This window comes from Carassius carassius, chromosome 46 (assembly GCF_963082965.1).
Source record: "Carassius carassius chromosome 46, fCarCar2.1, whole genome shotgun sequence".
In the NCBI taxonomy this organism is placed as follows: Eukaryota; Metazoa; Chordata; class Actinopteri; order Cypriniformes; family Cyprinidae; genus Carassius; species Carassius carassius.
The window spans coordinates 502,432-517,710 of record NC_081800.1 but is presented as its reverse complement, the minus strand read 5'-3'; the positions used below and the strand labels follow the sequence as shown (position 1 = coordinate 517,710).

Sequence of the window (15,279 nt, the reverse complement as noted above, 5' to 3'; positions counted from 1 at the left end):
AACACGACTTCTTCTTACCAACTGTCTGTCCTTCTTTGTACCTCAAGAGGAGGTGGCTACTCCCGATACAACCTGAAGCGGTCGTCGCTGTGGATCAGCTGCGTGTGCCAGTCGAGGAATTTGTTCCCCGGCGTTCACAAACGGCCAAGCGCGGCGTGGATCTCATGAATCTCCGTTCATTGGCTTGAGCCAAACTACCACACACACTGTTCTTAATTTGGCACTGATTAATGTTAGATCATTGTCTAACAAGACTTTTATGTTAAATTACTTTTTTCGATCCCGGGAGCTTGACTGTATGCTTCTTTCGGAGACGTGGGTTCAACCCGGTGAGTTATTCCCCTTCTCAGAGCTCCTTCCTCCGTCATGCTCTTTCTTTAGCTGTCCTAGAACAACGGGTAAAGGTGGAGGCCTAGCGACAATTTTTAAATCCAGCCTGAACTGTAAAAAAACTCCATGTAATCAATATAAGAGCTTTGAGCTCCAACTTTTTGAACTCAAACTTAAATTACATGGATCAGTGGCATGTGCACTCATTTATCGCCCTCCAAAAATTAACAAGGAATTTATTAATGACTTTTCGGCGTTTGTGGCTGGTATTGCTCTAACCTACAATCATTTCTTAATTGTTGGTGATTTTAATATTCATGTTTGTTGTGTTTCTAAGCCTTTGGTCAAGGATTTTTTAAACATTTTGGATTCTTTTAACCTCACTCAATCGGTGAATGGCCCGACTCACAACAAGGGCCATTCTCTCGATCTGGTACTGTCACACAATTTAAATGTGTCCATAAAGGACATTTCAGATGCAGGTATTTCTGACCATATGCCAGTTTTATTTACTGTCTCTTTGCCGTGCTCTCAAAGCAAGTCGTGCTTCCCTATGAGTCAGCGGCGCATAATTAATTCATCTACGGCTTCATTATTTGCTGCAGCATTTGACACCTCTCCAGTAGTGTCTCGAGACATTTCTTCATTCAAGGACATTGAGGAGTTGGTGGCTTTATTTGACTCTACTTGTACTGAAATTCTTGACTCAGTAGCACCGCTAAAGAGCAAGAAGGCTAATTTAAATAGAGAGCCATGGCAAAATGACATCACTCGTGCTCTCAGAAGGGAATGTAGATGTGCTGAGAGGAAATGGAGGAAAGACAAGCTCTATATTTCACTGGAGATTTTAAGAAATTGCTTGTCCAAATACCAGTCTGCTGTTAAAGCTGCAAAGACCCAGTACATGTTGATTCTTGTGCAAAACAACTGTCATAAACCCCAAGTCCTTTTTAATGTACTAAATAGGATAATTAACCCTCCTGAACACATCGGCATTATTCCTAGCACCAATTTGTGTGACCAATTCTGTGAATTTTTTACTGATAATGTGTCCAGTATTAGGGCATTAACATGTTGTACTGCACCAGATCCCAGTGTTACACCGCTATGCTTAGGCATATTTGAAAATTTTATCCCAATATCGCTTTCATATTTGTTAAAGACGGTCCAATGTTTAAGACTTTCTGTCTGTTCATTGGACTGCCTTCCTGCAAAGCTTTTTATAGATGTATTTGACACTGTTGGATTTTATATTTTAAATATGATAAATATGTCTCTTTTAACAGGTTCTGTGCCGGTAACCTTTAAAAAGGCCATTGTACAACCCCTCCTAAAGAAACACAATTTAGACCCCTCTGTCTTGTCTAATTACAGGCCAGTTTCCAAGCTGCCTTTTTTGTCTAAAATATTAGAAAAAGTAGTTTATAAGCAACTTCTACTGCACCTTAAATCAAATAATATATTTGAAAAATTTCAATCAGGTTTTAAATCAGGTCATAGTACGGAAACCGCACTTCTAAAAGTATTTAACGATCTCCTCTTAATTTCTGATTCTGGTAGCTCTGCTGTGTTGGTGCTTTTAGATTTGACTGCTGCGTTCGATACGGTCGATCATAAGATTTTACTGTCAAGACTTAAGTCCTGTGCAGGTATCAAAGGCACAGCTCTGAACTGGTTTGAGTCTTATCTGACTGACAGATCTTTTTCTGTAAATTTCAGACCTTTTTACTCTAAGAAAACTCCAATTAATAGTGGGGTGCCCCAAGGTTCTATCTTGGGCCCAGTCCTGTTTTCATTGTATATGCTGCCCTTGGGATCAATTTTCCGGAAACACAAAATTTCGTTTCACTGCTTTGCTGATGACGTCCAGATATATCTACCTCTAAATTCTAAAACCAATTCTATTGAAGCACTGAGTAACTGTCTGGGTGAAATAAGGGATTGGATGTCACTAAATTTTTTACATTTAAATGACAAAAAAACTGAAATTATAATTTTTGGGAAGCCGGATATCTCAGGTCTAAACAGGGCTATAGGCCCATTACTCCCTAATTACAGCCCATCTGTAAAAAATCTTGGAGTCATTATTGATAGTTCTTTTAAGTTAGATAAACAAATTAGTTCAGTAGTTAAAACAAGCTTTTTTCAGCTTAGACTGTTGGGGAAAGTGAAGCTGTACCTGCCGCAGAGTCAACTAGAAAAAGTTGTACATGCCCTCATTACAAATCGCTTGGACTACTGTAACTCTTTATACTATGGCTTAGATCAGTCGTCTATTCACCGTTTACAATTAGTACAAAATGCAGCCGCTCGCCTGTTGACAGGGAAAAAACGGTTTGATCATATTACTCCGGTTCTGTCGTCCCTCCACTGGTTGCCTGTTGCTTTCAGAATCCAGTTTAAGATTTTATTATTTGTTTTTAAATCTTTAAATGGATTAGCACCGTCTTATTTAGCGGATTTGCTGACTATGCACACCCCAGTCAGAGCACTTAGGTCAAATGACCAGCGTCAAATGACCAAAAATGTCTACATGTGTTTTTAACTACTATTATTATTATTGGGACATGTTGCCTATGTAATTTCTCTTTTTGATTAATTAGTATGTTTTTATGTTTGTTATGAATTTCTGTACAGCACTTTGTGGCAGTAATGACTGCTTGGAAATGTGCTTTATAAATAAATTTGACCTTGACCTTGAACTGAAAAATTCAAAAAGTACTAACATGGCCCAAACCTGCTTAGATTCTGAGATTAGGCATTGACTCTTTTTTTTTTTTTTTTTTTGCAAGATTATTAGACAATTAGTGAAAATTTCCAAAAGTACTAAACAGGCCCAAACCTGCTTAGAGTTGGAGATTAGACATTGAATCTTTTTTTTTCTTCTTTTGCAAGATTATGGGACAATTAGTGAAAATTTCCAAAAGTACTAACCTGGCCCAAACCTGCTTAGATTCTGAGATTGGGCATTGACTCTTTTTTTTTTTTTTGCAAGATTATTAGACAATTAGTGAAAATTTCCAAAAGTACTAACCAGGCCCAATCCTGCTTAGATTCTGAGATCGGCATTGACTCTTTTTTTATTTTATTTTATTTTTGCAAAATTATTAGATAATTACTGAAAAATTCCAAAAGTACTAACCTGGCCGAAACCTGCTTAGATTCTGAGATTGGGCATTGACTCTTTTTTTTTTTGCAAGATTATTAGGCATTTAGTGAAAATTTCCAAAAGTACTAACCAGGCCCAAACCTGCTTAGATTCCGAGATCAGACGAGATTGGTCATAGCCAGGTTGGTATGGCCATATGCAAAGGAGGCTGCAAAGAGTGGGCTATTTAAAGATCAGCCACTATAATCGGCAGTGCATTATACAAGTAGGGAAGGAAACCCAAAAGCTTACAGCACCTGGTATTCCCAGGCGGTCTCTCATCCAAGTACTAACCAGGCCCAAACCTGCTTAGCTTCCGAAATCAGACGAGATTGGGCATAGCCAGGTTGGTATGGCCTTAAGCGAAGGAGGCTGCAAAGAGAGGGCTATTTAAAGATCAGCCACCATAATCGCCATTGCATTATATAAGAAGGGAAGGAACTCTTTGACTCTTTTTTTCTTTTTCAAGATTATTAGACAATTAGTGAAAAATTCCAAAAGAACTAACCAGGCCCAAACCTGCTTAGATTCTGAGATCGGGCATTGACTCTTTTTTTATTTTTTATTTTTTTTGCAAGATTATTAGACAATTAGTGAAAATTTCCAAAAGTATTAAACAGGCCCAAACCTGCTCAGATTCTGAGATTGGGCATTGACTCTTTTTTTTTCTTCTTTTGCAAGATTATGGGACAATTAGTGAAAATTTCCAAAAGTACTAACCAGGCCCAAACCTGCTTAGATTCTGAGATTAGGCATTGACTCTTTTTTATTTTATTTTATTTTTGCAAAATTATTAGATAATTACAGAAAAATTACAATAGTACTAACCTTGCCCAAACCTGCTCAGATTCTGAGATCAGCATTGACTCTTTCTTTATTTTTATTTTTATTTTTGCAAAATTATCAGATAATTACTGAAAAATTCCAAAAGTACTAACCTGGCCGAAACCTGCTTAGATTCTGAGATTGGGCATTGACTCTTTTTTTTTTTTTTTTGCAAGATTATTAGACAATTAGTGAAAATTTCCAAAACTACTAAACAGGCCCAAACCTGCACAGATTCTGAGATCGGCATTGACTCTTTTTTTATTTTATTTTATTTTTGCAAAATTATTAGATAATTACTGAAAAATTCCAAAAGTACTAACCTGGCCCAAACCTGCTTAGATTCTGAGATTGGGCATTGATTCTTTTTTTTTTTTTGCAAGACTATTAGACAATTAGTGAAAATTTCCGAAAGTACTAACCAGGCCCAATCCTGCTTAGATTCTGAGATCGGCATTGACTCTTTTTTTATTTTATTTTATTTTTGCAAAATTATTAGATAATTACTGAAAAATTCCAAAAGTACTAACCTGGCCGAAACCTGCTTCGATTCTGAGATTGGGCATTGACTCTTTTTTTTTTTTTTTGCAAGATTATTAGGCAATTAGTGAAAATTTCCAAAAGTACTAACCTGGCCCAAACCTGCTTAGATTCCGAGATCAGACGAGATCGGGCATAGCCAGGTTGCTATGGCCATAAGCAAAGGAGGCTGCAAAGAGTGGGCTATTTAAAGATCAGCCACTATAATCGGCAGTGCATTATACAAGTAGGGAAGGAACTCTTTGACTCTTTTTTTCTTTTGCAAGATTATTAGGCAATTAGTGAAAAATTCCAAAAGTACTAACCAGGCCCAAACCTGCTTAGATTCTGAGGTTAGGCATTGACTCTTTTTTATTTTATTTTATTTTTGCAAAATTATTAGATAATTACAGAAAAATTACAAAAGTACTAACCTGGCCCAAACCTGCTTAGAGTCTGAGATTAGACATTGACTCTTTTTTTTTTTCTTCTTTTGCAAGATTATTAGACAATTAGTGAAAATTTCCAAAACTACGAAACAGGCCCAAACCTGCTCAGATTCTGAGATCAGCATTGACTCTTTTTTTATTTTATTTTTATTTTTGCAAAATTATCAGATAATTACTGAAAAATTCCAAAAGTACTAACCTGGCCGAAACCTGCTTAGATTCTGAGATTGGGCATTGACTCTTTTTTTTTTTTTTTTTGCAAGATTATTAGACAATTAGTGAAAATTTCCAAAACTACTAACCAGGCCCTAACCTGCTTAGATTCTGAGATCGGCATTGACTCTTTTTTTCTTTTCTTTTATTTTTGCTAAATTATTAGATAATTACTGAAAAATTCCAAAAGTACTAACCTGGCCCAAACCTGCTTAGATTCTGAGATTAGGCATTGACTCTTTTTTTTTTTGTTGTTTTTTTTTTTTGCAAGATTATTAGATAATTAGTGAAAATTTCCAAAAGTACTAAACAGGCCCAAACCTGCTCAGATTCTGAGATCGGCATTGACTCTTTTTTTATTTTATTTTATTTTTGCAAAATTATTAGATAATTACTGAAAAATTCCAAAAGTACTAACCTGGACGAAACCTGCTTAGATTCTGAGATTGGGCATTGACTCTTTTTTTTTTTTTTTGCAAGATTATTAGGCAATTAGTGAAAATTTCCAAAAGTACTAACCAGGCCCAAACCTGCTTAGATTCCGAGATCAGACGAGATCGGGCATAGCCAGGTTGCTATGGCCATAAGCAAAGGAGGCTGCAAAGAGTGGGCTATTTAAAGATCAGCCACTATAATCGGCAGTGCATTATACAAGTAGGGAAGGAAACCCAAAAGCTTACAGCACCTGGTATTCCCAGGCGGTCTCCCATCCAAGTACTAACCAGGCTCAAACCTGCTTAACTTCCGAAATCAGACGAGATTGGGCATAGCCAGGTTGGTATGGCCGTAAGCGAAGGAGGCTGCAAAGAGAGGGCTATTTAAAGATCAGCCACTATAATCGCCATTGCATTATACAAGTAGGGAAGGAACTCTTTGACTCTTTTTTTCTTTTGCAAGATTATTAGGTAATTAGTGAAAAATTCCAAAAGTACTAACCTGGCCGAAACCTGCTTAGATTCTGAGATTGGGCATTGACTCTTTTTTTTTTTTTTTTTGCAAGATTATTAGACAATTAGTGAAAATTTCCAAAAGTACTAAACAGGCCCAAACCTGCTCAGATTCTGAGATCGGCATTGACTCTTTTTTTATTTTATTTTATTTTTGCAAAATTATTAGATAATTACTGAAAAATTCGAAAAGTACTTACCTGGCCCAAACCTGCTTAGATTCTGAGATTGGGCATTGACTCTTTTTTTTTTTTGCAAGACTATTAGACAATCAGTGAAAATTTCCGAAAGTACTAACCAGGCCCTAACCTGCTTAGATTCTGAGATCGGCATTGACTCTTTTTTTCTTTTCTTTTATTTTTGCTAAATTATTAGATAATTACTGAAAAATTCCAAAAGTACTAACCTGGCCCAAACCTGCTTAGATTCTGAGATTGGGCATTGACTCTTTTTTATTTTATTTTATTTTTGCAAAATTATTAGATAATTACAGAAAAATTACAAAAGTACTAACCTGGCCCAAACCTGCTTAGAGTCTGAGATTAGACATTGACTCTTTTTTTTTTCTTCTTTTGCAAGATTATTAGACAATTAGTGAAAATTTCCAAAACTACGAAACAGGCCCAAACCTGCTCAGATTCTGAGATCAGCATTGACTCTTTTTTTATTTTATTTTTATTTTTGCAAAATTATCAGATAATTACTGAAAAATTCCAAAAGTACTAACCTGGCCGAAACCTGCTTAGATTCTGAGATTGGGCATTGACTCTTTTTTTTTTTTTTTTGCAAGATTATTAGACAATTAGTGAAAATTTCCAAAACTACTAACCAGGCCCTAACCTGCTTAGATTCTGAGATCGGCATTGACTCTTTTTTTCTTTTCTTTTATTTTTGCTAAATTATTAGATAATTACTGAAAAATTCCAAAAGTACTAACCTGGCCCAAACCTGCTTAGATTCTGAGAGTAGGCATTGACTCTTTTTTTTTTTGTTGTTGTTTTTTTGCAAGATTATTAGACAATTAGTGAAAATTTCCAAAAGTACTAAACAGGCCCAAACCTGCTCAGATTCTGAGATCGGCATTGACTCTTTTTTTATTTTATTTTATTTTTGCAAAATTATTAGATAATTACTGAAAAATTCCAAAAGTACTAACCTGGCCGAAACCTGCTTAGATTCTGAGATTGGGCATTGACTCTTTTTTTTTTTTTTTGCAAGATTATTAGGCAATTAGTGAAAATTTCCAAAAGTACTAACCAGGCCCAAACCTGCTTAGATTCCGAGATCAGACGAGATCGGGCATAGCCAGGTTGCTATGGCCATAAGCAAAGGAGGCTGCAAAGAGTGGGCTATTTAAAGATCAGCCACTATAATCGGCAGTGCATTATACAAGTAGGGAAGGAAACCCAAAAGCTTACAGCACCTGGTATTCCCAGGCGGTCTCCCATCCAAGTACTAACCAGGCCCAAACCTGCTTAACTTCCGAAATCAGACGAGATTGGGCATAGCCAGGTTGGTATGGCCGTAAGCGAAGGAGGCTGCAAAGAGAGGGCTATTTAAAGATCAGCCACTATAATCGCCATTGCATTATACAAGTAGGGAAGGAACTCTTTGACTCTTTTTTTATTTTGCAAGATTATTAGGCAATTAGTGAAAAATTCCAAAAGTACTAACCTGGCCGAAACCTGCTTAGATTCTGAGATTGGGCATTGACTCTTTTTTTTTTTTTTTTGCAAGATTATTAGACAATTAGTGAAAATTTCCAAAAGTACTAAACAGGCCCAAACCTGCTCAGATTCTGAGATCGGCATTGACTCTTTTTTTATTTTATTTTATTTTTGCAAAATTATTAGATAATTACTGAAAAATTCGAAAAGTACTTACCTGGCCCAAACCTGCTTAGATTCTGAGATTGGGCATTGACTCTTTTTTTTTTTTTTGCAAGACTATTAGACAATCAGTGAAAATTTCCGAAAGTACTAACCAGGCCCTAACCTGCTTAGATTCTGAGATCGGCATTGACTCTTTTTTTCTTTTCTTTTATTTTTGCTAAATTATTAGATAATTACTGAAAAATTCCAAAAGTACTAACCTGGCCCAAACCTGCTTAGATTCTGAGATTGGGCATTGACTCTTTTTTTTTTTTTGCAAGACTATTAGACAATCAGTGAAAATTTCCGAAAGTACTAACCAGGCCCTAACCTGCTTAGATTCTGAGATCGGCATTGACTCTTTTTTTCTTTTCTTTTATTTTTGCTAAATTATTAGATAATTACTGAAAAATTCCAAAAGTACTAACCTGGCCCAAACCTGCTTAAATTCTGAGATTGGGCATTGACTCTTTTTTTTTTTTTTTGCAAGACTATTAGACAATCAGTGAAAATTTCCAAAACTACTAACCAGGCCCTAACCTGCTTAGATTCTGAGATCGGCATTGACTCTTTTTTTCTTTTCTTTTCTTTTTGCTAAATTATTAGATAATTACTGAAAAATTCCAAAAGTACAAACCTGGCCGAAACCTGCTTAGATTCTGAGATTGGGCATTGACTCTTTTTTTTTTTTTTTGCAAGATTATTAGGCAATTAGTGAAAAGTTCCAAAAGTACTAACCAGGCCCAAACCTGCTTAGATTCCGAGATCAGACGAGATCGGGCATAGCCAGGTTGCTATGGCCATAAGCAAATGAGGCTGCAAAGAGTGGGCTATTTAAAGATCAGCCACTATAATCGGCAGTGCATTATACAAGTAGGGAAGGAAACCCAAAAGCTTACAGCACCTGGTATTCCCAGGCGGTCTCCCATCCAAGTACTAACCAGGCCCAAACCTGCTTAACTTCCGAAATCAGACGAGATTGGGCATAGCCAGGTTGGTATGGCCGTAAGCGAAGGAGGCTGCAAAGAGAGGGCTATTTAAAGATCAGCCACTATAATCGCCATTGCATTATACAAGTAGGCAAGGAACTCTTTGACTCTTTTTTTCTTTTGCAAGATTATTAGGCAATTAGTGAAAAATTCCAAAAGTACTAACCTGGCCGAAACCTGCTTAGATTCTGAGATTGGGCATTGACTCTTTTTTTTTTTTTTTTTGCAAGATTATTAGACAATTAGTGAAAATTTCCAAAAGTACTAAACAGGCCCAAACCTGCTCAGATTCTGAGATCGGCATTGACTCTTTTTTTATTTTATTTTATTTTTGCAAAATTATTAGATAATTACTGAAAAATTCGAAAAGTACTTACCTGGCCCAAACCTGCTTAGATTCTGAGATTGGGCATTGACTCTTTTTTTTTTTTTGCAAGACTATTAGACAATCAGTGAAAATTTCCGAAAGTACTAACCAGGCCCTAACCTGCTTAGATTCTGAGATCGGCATTGACTCTTTTTTTCTTTTCTTTTATTTTTGCTAAATTATTAGATAATTACTGAAAAATTCCAAAAGTACTAACCTGGCCCAAACCTGCTTAAATTCTGAGATTGGGCATTGACTCTTTTTTTTTTTTTTTGCAAGACTATTAGACAATCAGTGAAAATTTCCAAAACTACTAACCAGGCCCTAACCTGCTTAGATTCTGAGATCGGCATTGACTCTTTTTTTCTTTTCTTTTATTTTTGCTAAATTATTAGATAATTACTGAAAAATTCCAAAAGTACTAACCTGGCCCAAACCTGCTTAAATTCTGAGATTAGGCATTGACTCTTTTTTTTTTTTTTTTTTTTTGCAAGATTATTAGACAATTAGTGAAAATTTCCAAAAGTACTAAACAGGCCCAAACCTGCTCAGATTCTGAGATCGGCATTGACTCTTTTTTTATTTTATTTTATTTTTGCAAAATTATTAGATAATAACTGAAAAATTCCAATAGTACTTACCTGGCCCAAACCTGCTTAGATTCTGAGATTGGGCATTGACTCTTTTTTTTTTTTTTTGCAAGACTATTAGACAATCAGTGAAAATTTCCGAAAGTACTAACCAGGCCCAATCCTGCTTAGATTCTGAGATCGGCATTGACTCTTTTTTTGTTTTATTTTATTTTTGCAAAATTATTAGATAATTACTGAAAAATTCCAAAAGTACTAACCTGGCCGAAACCTGCTTAGATTCTGAGATTGGGCATTGACTCTTTTTTTTTTTTTTGCAAGATTATTAGGCAATTAGTGAAAAGTTCCAAAAGTACTAACCAGGCCCAAACCTGCTTAGATTCCGAGATCAGACGAGATCGGGCATAGCCAGGTTGCTATGGCCATAAGCAAATGAGGCTGCAAAGAGTGGGCTATTTAAAGATCAGCCACTATAATCGGCAGTGCATTATACAAGTAGGGAAGGAAACCCAAAAGCTTACAGCACCTGGTATTCCCAGGCGGTCTCCCATCCAAGTACTAACCAGGCCCAAACCTGCTTAACTTCCGAAATCAGACGAGATTGGGCATAGCCAGGTTGGTATGGCCGTAAGCGAAGGAGGCTGCAAAGAGAGGGCTATTTAAAGATCAGCCACTATAATCGCCATTGCATTATACAAGTAGGCAAGGAACTCTTTGACTCTTTTTTTTCTTTTGCAAGATTATTAGGCAATTAGTGAAAAATTCCAAAAGTACTAACCAGGCCCAAACCTGCTTAGATTCTGAGATTGGGCATTGACTTTTTTTTAATTTATTTTTTATTTTTTGCAAGATTATTAGACAATTAGTGAAAATTTCCAAAAGTACTAAACAGGCTCAAACCTGCTCAGATTCTGAGATCGGCATTGACTCTTTTTTTATTTTATTTTATTTTTGCAAAATTATTAGATAATTACAGAAAATTTCCAAAAGTACTAACCAGGCCCAAACCTGCTTAGATTCTGAGATCGGGCATTGATTCTTTTTTATTTTATTTTATTTTTGTAAAATTATTAGACAATTACTGAAAAATTCCAAAAGTACTAACCTGGCCCAAACCTGATTAGATTCTGAGATTGGGCATTGACTCTTTTTTTTTTTTTTTTTTTTGCAAGATTATTAGACAATTAGTGAAAATTTCCAAAAGTACTAACCAGGCCCAAACCTGATTAGATTCTGAGATTGGGCATTGACTCTTTTTTTTTTTTTTTTTTTTTGCAAGATTATTAGACAATTAGTGAAAATTTCCAAAAGTACTAACCTGGCCCAAACCTACTTAGATTCCGAGATCACACGAGATCGGGCAAAGCCAGGTTGGTAAGGCCATAAGCAAAGGAGGCTGCCAAGAGTGGGCTTTTTAAAGATCAGCCACTATAATCGGCAGTGCATTATATAAGTAGGGAAGGAACTCTTTGACTCTTTATTTGTTTTTCAAGATTATTAGACAATTAGTTGAAAATTCCAAAAGTACTAACCAGGCCCAAACCTGCTTAGATTCTGAGATCGGGCATTGACTCTTTTTATATTTATTTTTGCAAGATTATTAGACAATTAGTGAAAATTTCCAAAACTACGAAACAGGCCCTAACCTGCTTAGATTCTGAGATCGGCATTGACTCTTTTTTTATTTTATTTTATTTTTGCTAAATTATTAGATAATTACTGAAAAATTCCAAAAGTACTAACCTGGCCCAAACCTGCTTAGATTCTGAGATTAGGCATTGACTCTTTTTATTTTTATTTTTATTTTTTTTTTTTGCAAGATTATTAGACAATTAGTGAAAATTTCCAAAAGTACTAAACAGGCCCAAACCTGCTCAGATTCTGAGATCGGCATTAGATTCTGAGATCGGCATTGACTCTTTTTTATTTTATTTTATTTTATTTTTGCAAAACTATTAGATAATTACTGAAAAATTCCAAAAGTACTAACCTGGCCCAAACCTGCTTAGATTCTGAGATTGGGCATTGACTCTTTTTTTTTTTTTTTTTTTGCAAGATTATTAGATAATTAGTGAAAATTTCCAAAAGTACTAACCTGGCCCAAACCTGCTTAGATTCCGAGATCAGACGAGATCGGGCATAGCCAGGTTGGTATGGCCATAAGCAAAGGAGGCTGCCAAGAGTGGGCTTTTTAAAGATCAGCCACTATAATCGGCAGTGCATTATATAAGTAGGGAAGGAACTCTTTGACTCTTTTTTTATTTTATTTTATTTTTGCTAAATTATTAGATAATTACTGAAAAATTCCAAAAGTACTAACCTGGCCCAAACCTGCTTAGATTCTGAGATTGGGCATTGACTCTTTTTTTTTTTTTTTTGCAAGACTATTAGACAATTAGTGAAAATTTCCGAAAGTACTAACCAGGCCCAATCCTGCTTAGATTCTGAGATCGGCATTGACTCTTTTTTTATTTTATTTTATTTTTGCAAAATTATTAGATAATTACTGAAAAATTCCAAAAGTACTAACCTGGCCGAAACCTGCTTAGATTCTGAGATTGGGCATTGACTCTTTTTTTTTTTTTTTTGCAAGATTATTAGGCAATTAGTGAAAATTTCCAAAAGTACTAACCAGGCCCAAACCTGCTTAGATTCCGAGATCAGACGAGATCGGGCATAGCCAGGTTGCTATGGCCATAAGCAAAGGAGGCTGCAAAGAGTGGGCTATTTAAAGATCAGCCACTATAATCGGCAGTGCATTATACAAGTAGGGAAGGAAACCCAAAAGCTTACAGCACCTGGTATTCCCAGGCGGTCTCCCATCCAAGTACTAACCAGGCCCAAACCTGCTTAACTTCCGAAATCAGACGAGATTGGGCATAGCCAGGTTGGTATGGCCGTAAGCGAAGGAGGCTGCAAAGAGAGGGCTATTTAAAGATCAGCCACTATAATCGCCATTGCATTATACAAGTAGGGAAGGAACTTTTTGACTCTTTTTTTCTTTTGCAAGATTATTAGGCAATTAGTGAAAAATTCCAAAAGTACTAACCAGGCCCAAACCTGCTTAGATTCTGAGATCGGGCTTTGACTTTTTTTTTATTTATTTTTTATTTTTTGTAAGATTATTAGACAATTAGTGAAAATTTCCAAAAGTACTAAACAGGCTCAAACCTGCTCAGATTCTGAGATCGGCATTGACTCTTTTTTTATTTTATTTTATTTTTGCAAAATTATTAGATAATTACAGAAAATTTCCAAAAGTACTAACCAGGCCCAAACCTGCTTAGATTCTAAAATCGGGCATTGATTCTTTTTTATTTTATTTTATTTTTGCAAAATTATTAGATAATTACTGAAAAATTCCAAAAGTACTAACCTGGCCCAAACCTGCTTAGATTCTAAAATCGGGCATTGACTCTTTTTTTATTTTATTTTATTTTTGCAAAATTATTAGATAATTACTGAAAAATTCCAAAAGTACTAACCTGGCCCAAACCTGATTAGATTCTGAGATTGGGCATTGACTCTTTTTTTTTTTTTTTTTTTTTTTGCAAGATTATTAGACAATTAGTGAAAATTTCCAAAAGTACTAAACAGGCCCAAACCTGCTCAGATTCTGAGATCGGCATTGACTCTTTTTTTATTTTATTTTATTTTTGCAAAATTATTAGATAATTACTGAAAAATTCCAAAAGTACTAACCTGGCCCAAACCTGCTTAGATTCTGAGATTGGGCATTGACTCTTTTTTTTTTTTTTTGCAAGATTATTAGACAATTAGTGAAAATTTCCAAAAGTACTAACCTGGCCCTAACCTGCTTAGATTCTGAGATCAGACGAGATCGGGCATAGCCAGGTTGGTATGGCCATAAGCAAAGGAGGCTGCCAAGAGTGGGCTTTTTAAAGATCAGCCACTATAATCGGCAGTGCATTATATAAGTAGGGAAGGAACTCTTTGACTCTTTTTTTGTTTTTCAAGATTATTAGACAATTAGTGAAAAATTCCAAAAGTACTAACCAGGCCCAAACCTGCTTAGATTCTGAGATCGGCCATTGACTCTTTTTTTATTTATTTTTTGCAAGATTATTAGACAATTAGTGAAAATTTCCAAAACTACGAAACAGGCCCTAACCTGCTTAAATTCTGAGATCGGCATTGGCTCTTTTTTTATTTTATTTTATTTTTGCTAAATTATTAGATAATTACTGAAAAATTCCAAAAGTACTAACCTGGCCCAAACCTGCTTAGATTCTGAGATTAGGCATTGACTCTTTTTATTTTTTTTTTGCAAGATTATTAGACAATTAGTGAAAATTTCCAAAAGTACTAAACAGGCCCAAACCTGCTTAGATTCCGAGATCAGACGACATCGGGCATAGCCAGGTTGGTATGGCCATAAGCAAAGGAGGCTGCCAAGAGTGGGCTTTTTAAAGATCAGCCACTATAATCGGCAGTGCATTATATAAGTAGGGAAGGAACTCTTTGACTCTTTTTTTTCTTTTTCAAGATTATTAGACAATTAGTGAAAAATTCCAAAAGTACTAACCAGGCCCAAACCTGCTTAGATTCTGAGATCGGGCATTGACTCTTTTTTATTTATTTTTTGCAAGATTATTAGACAATTAGTGAAAATTTCCAAAACTATGAAACAGGCCCTAACCTGCTTAGATTCTGAGATCGGCATTGACTCTTTTTTTATTTTATTTTATTTTTGCTAAATTATTAGATAATTACTGAAAAATTCCAAAAGTACTAACCTGGCCCAAACCTGCTTAGATTCTGAGATTAGGCATTGACTCTTTTTATTTTGTTTATTTTTTTGCAAGATTATTAGACAATTAGTGAAAATTTCAAAAGTACTAAACAGGCCCAAACCTGCTCAGATTCTGAGATTGGCATTGACTCTTTTTTAATTTTTTTTTTATTTTTGCAAAATTATTAGATAATTACTGAAAAATTCCAAAAGTACTAACCTGGCCTAAACCTGCTTAGATTCTGAGATTGGGCATTGACTCTTTTTTTTTTTTTTGC

The 15,279-nt window shown here is 35.4% G+C and overlaps 5 non-coding genes and 1 pseudogene across 5 annotated transcripts; all 6 read right to left on the bottom strand.

Annotated features, from left to right (window-relative positions):
- Positions 1–3,723: 3,723 nt before the first annotated feature.
- LOC132129909 (5S ribosomal RNA) lies at positions 3,724–3,842 on the bottom strand (annotated as a pseudogene).
- A 2,315-nt stretch (positions 3,843–6,157) lies between these two features.
- On the bottom strand, positions 6,158–6,276 carry LOC132129893 (5S ribosomal RNA). The gene has a single exon (XR_009428648.1). It is a non-coding gene; the product is annotated as a 5S ribosomal RNA (ribosomal RNA).
- Positions 6,277–7,842: 1,566 nt separating this feature from the next.
- LOC132129878 (5S ribosomal RNA) lies at positions 7,843–7,961 on the bottom strand. Its single transcript, XR_009428634.1, has one exon. It is a non-coding gene; the product is annotated as a 5S ribosomal RNA (ribosomal RNA).
- A 1,233-nt stretch (positions 7,962–9,194) lies between these two features.
- On the bottom strand, positions 9,195–9,313 carry LOC132129877 (5S ribosomal RNA). Its single transcript, XR_009428633.1, has one exon. It is a non-coding gene; the product is annotated as a 5S ribosomal RNA (ribosomal RNA).
- Positions 9,314–10,762: 1,449 nt separating this feature from the next.
- LOC132129870 (5S ribosomal RNA) lies at positions 10,763–10,881 on the bottom strand. Its single transcript, XR_009428626.1, has one exon. It is a non-coding gene; the product is annotated as a 5S ribosomal RNA (ribosomal RNA).
- A 2,153-nt stretch (positions 10,882–13,034) lies between these two features.
- On the bottom strand, positions 13,035–13,153 carry LOC132129858 (5S ribosomal RNA). Its single transcript, XR_009428621.1, has one exon. It is a non-coding gene; the product is annotated as a 5S ribosomal RNA (ribosomal RNA).
- Positions 13,154–15,279: the final 2,126 nt, after the last annotated feature.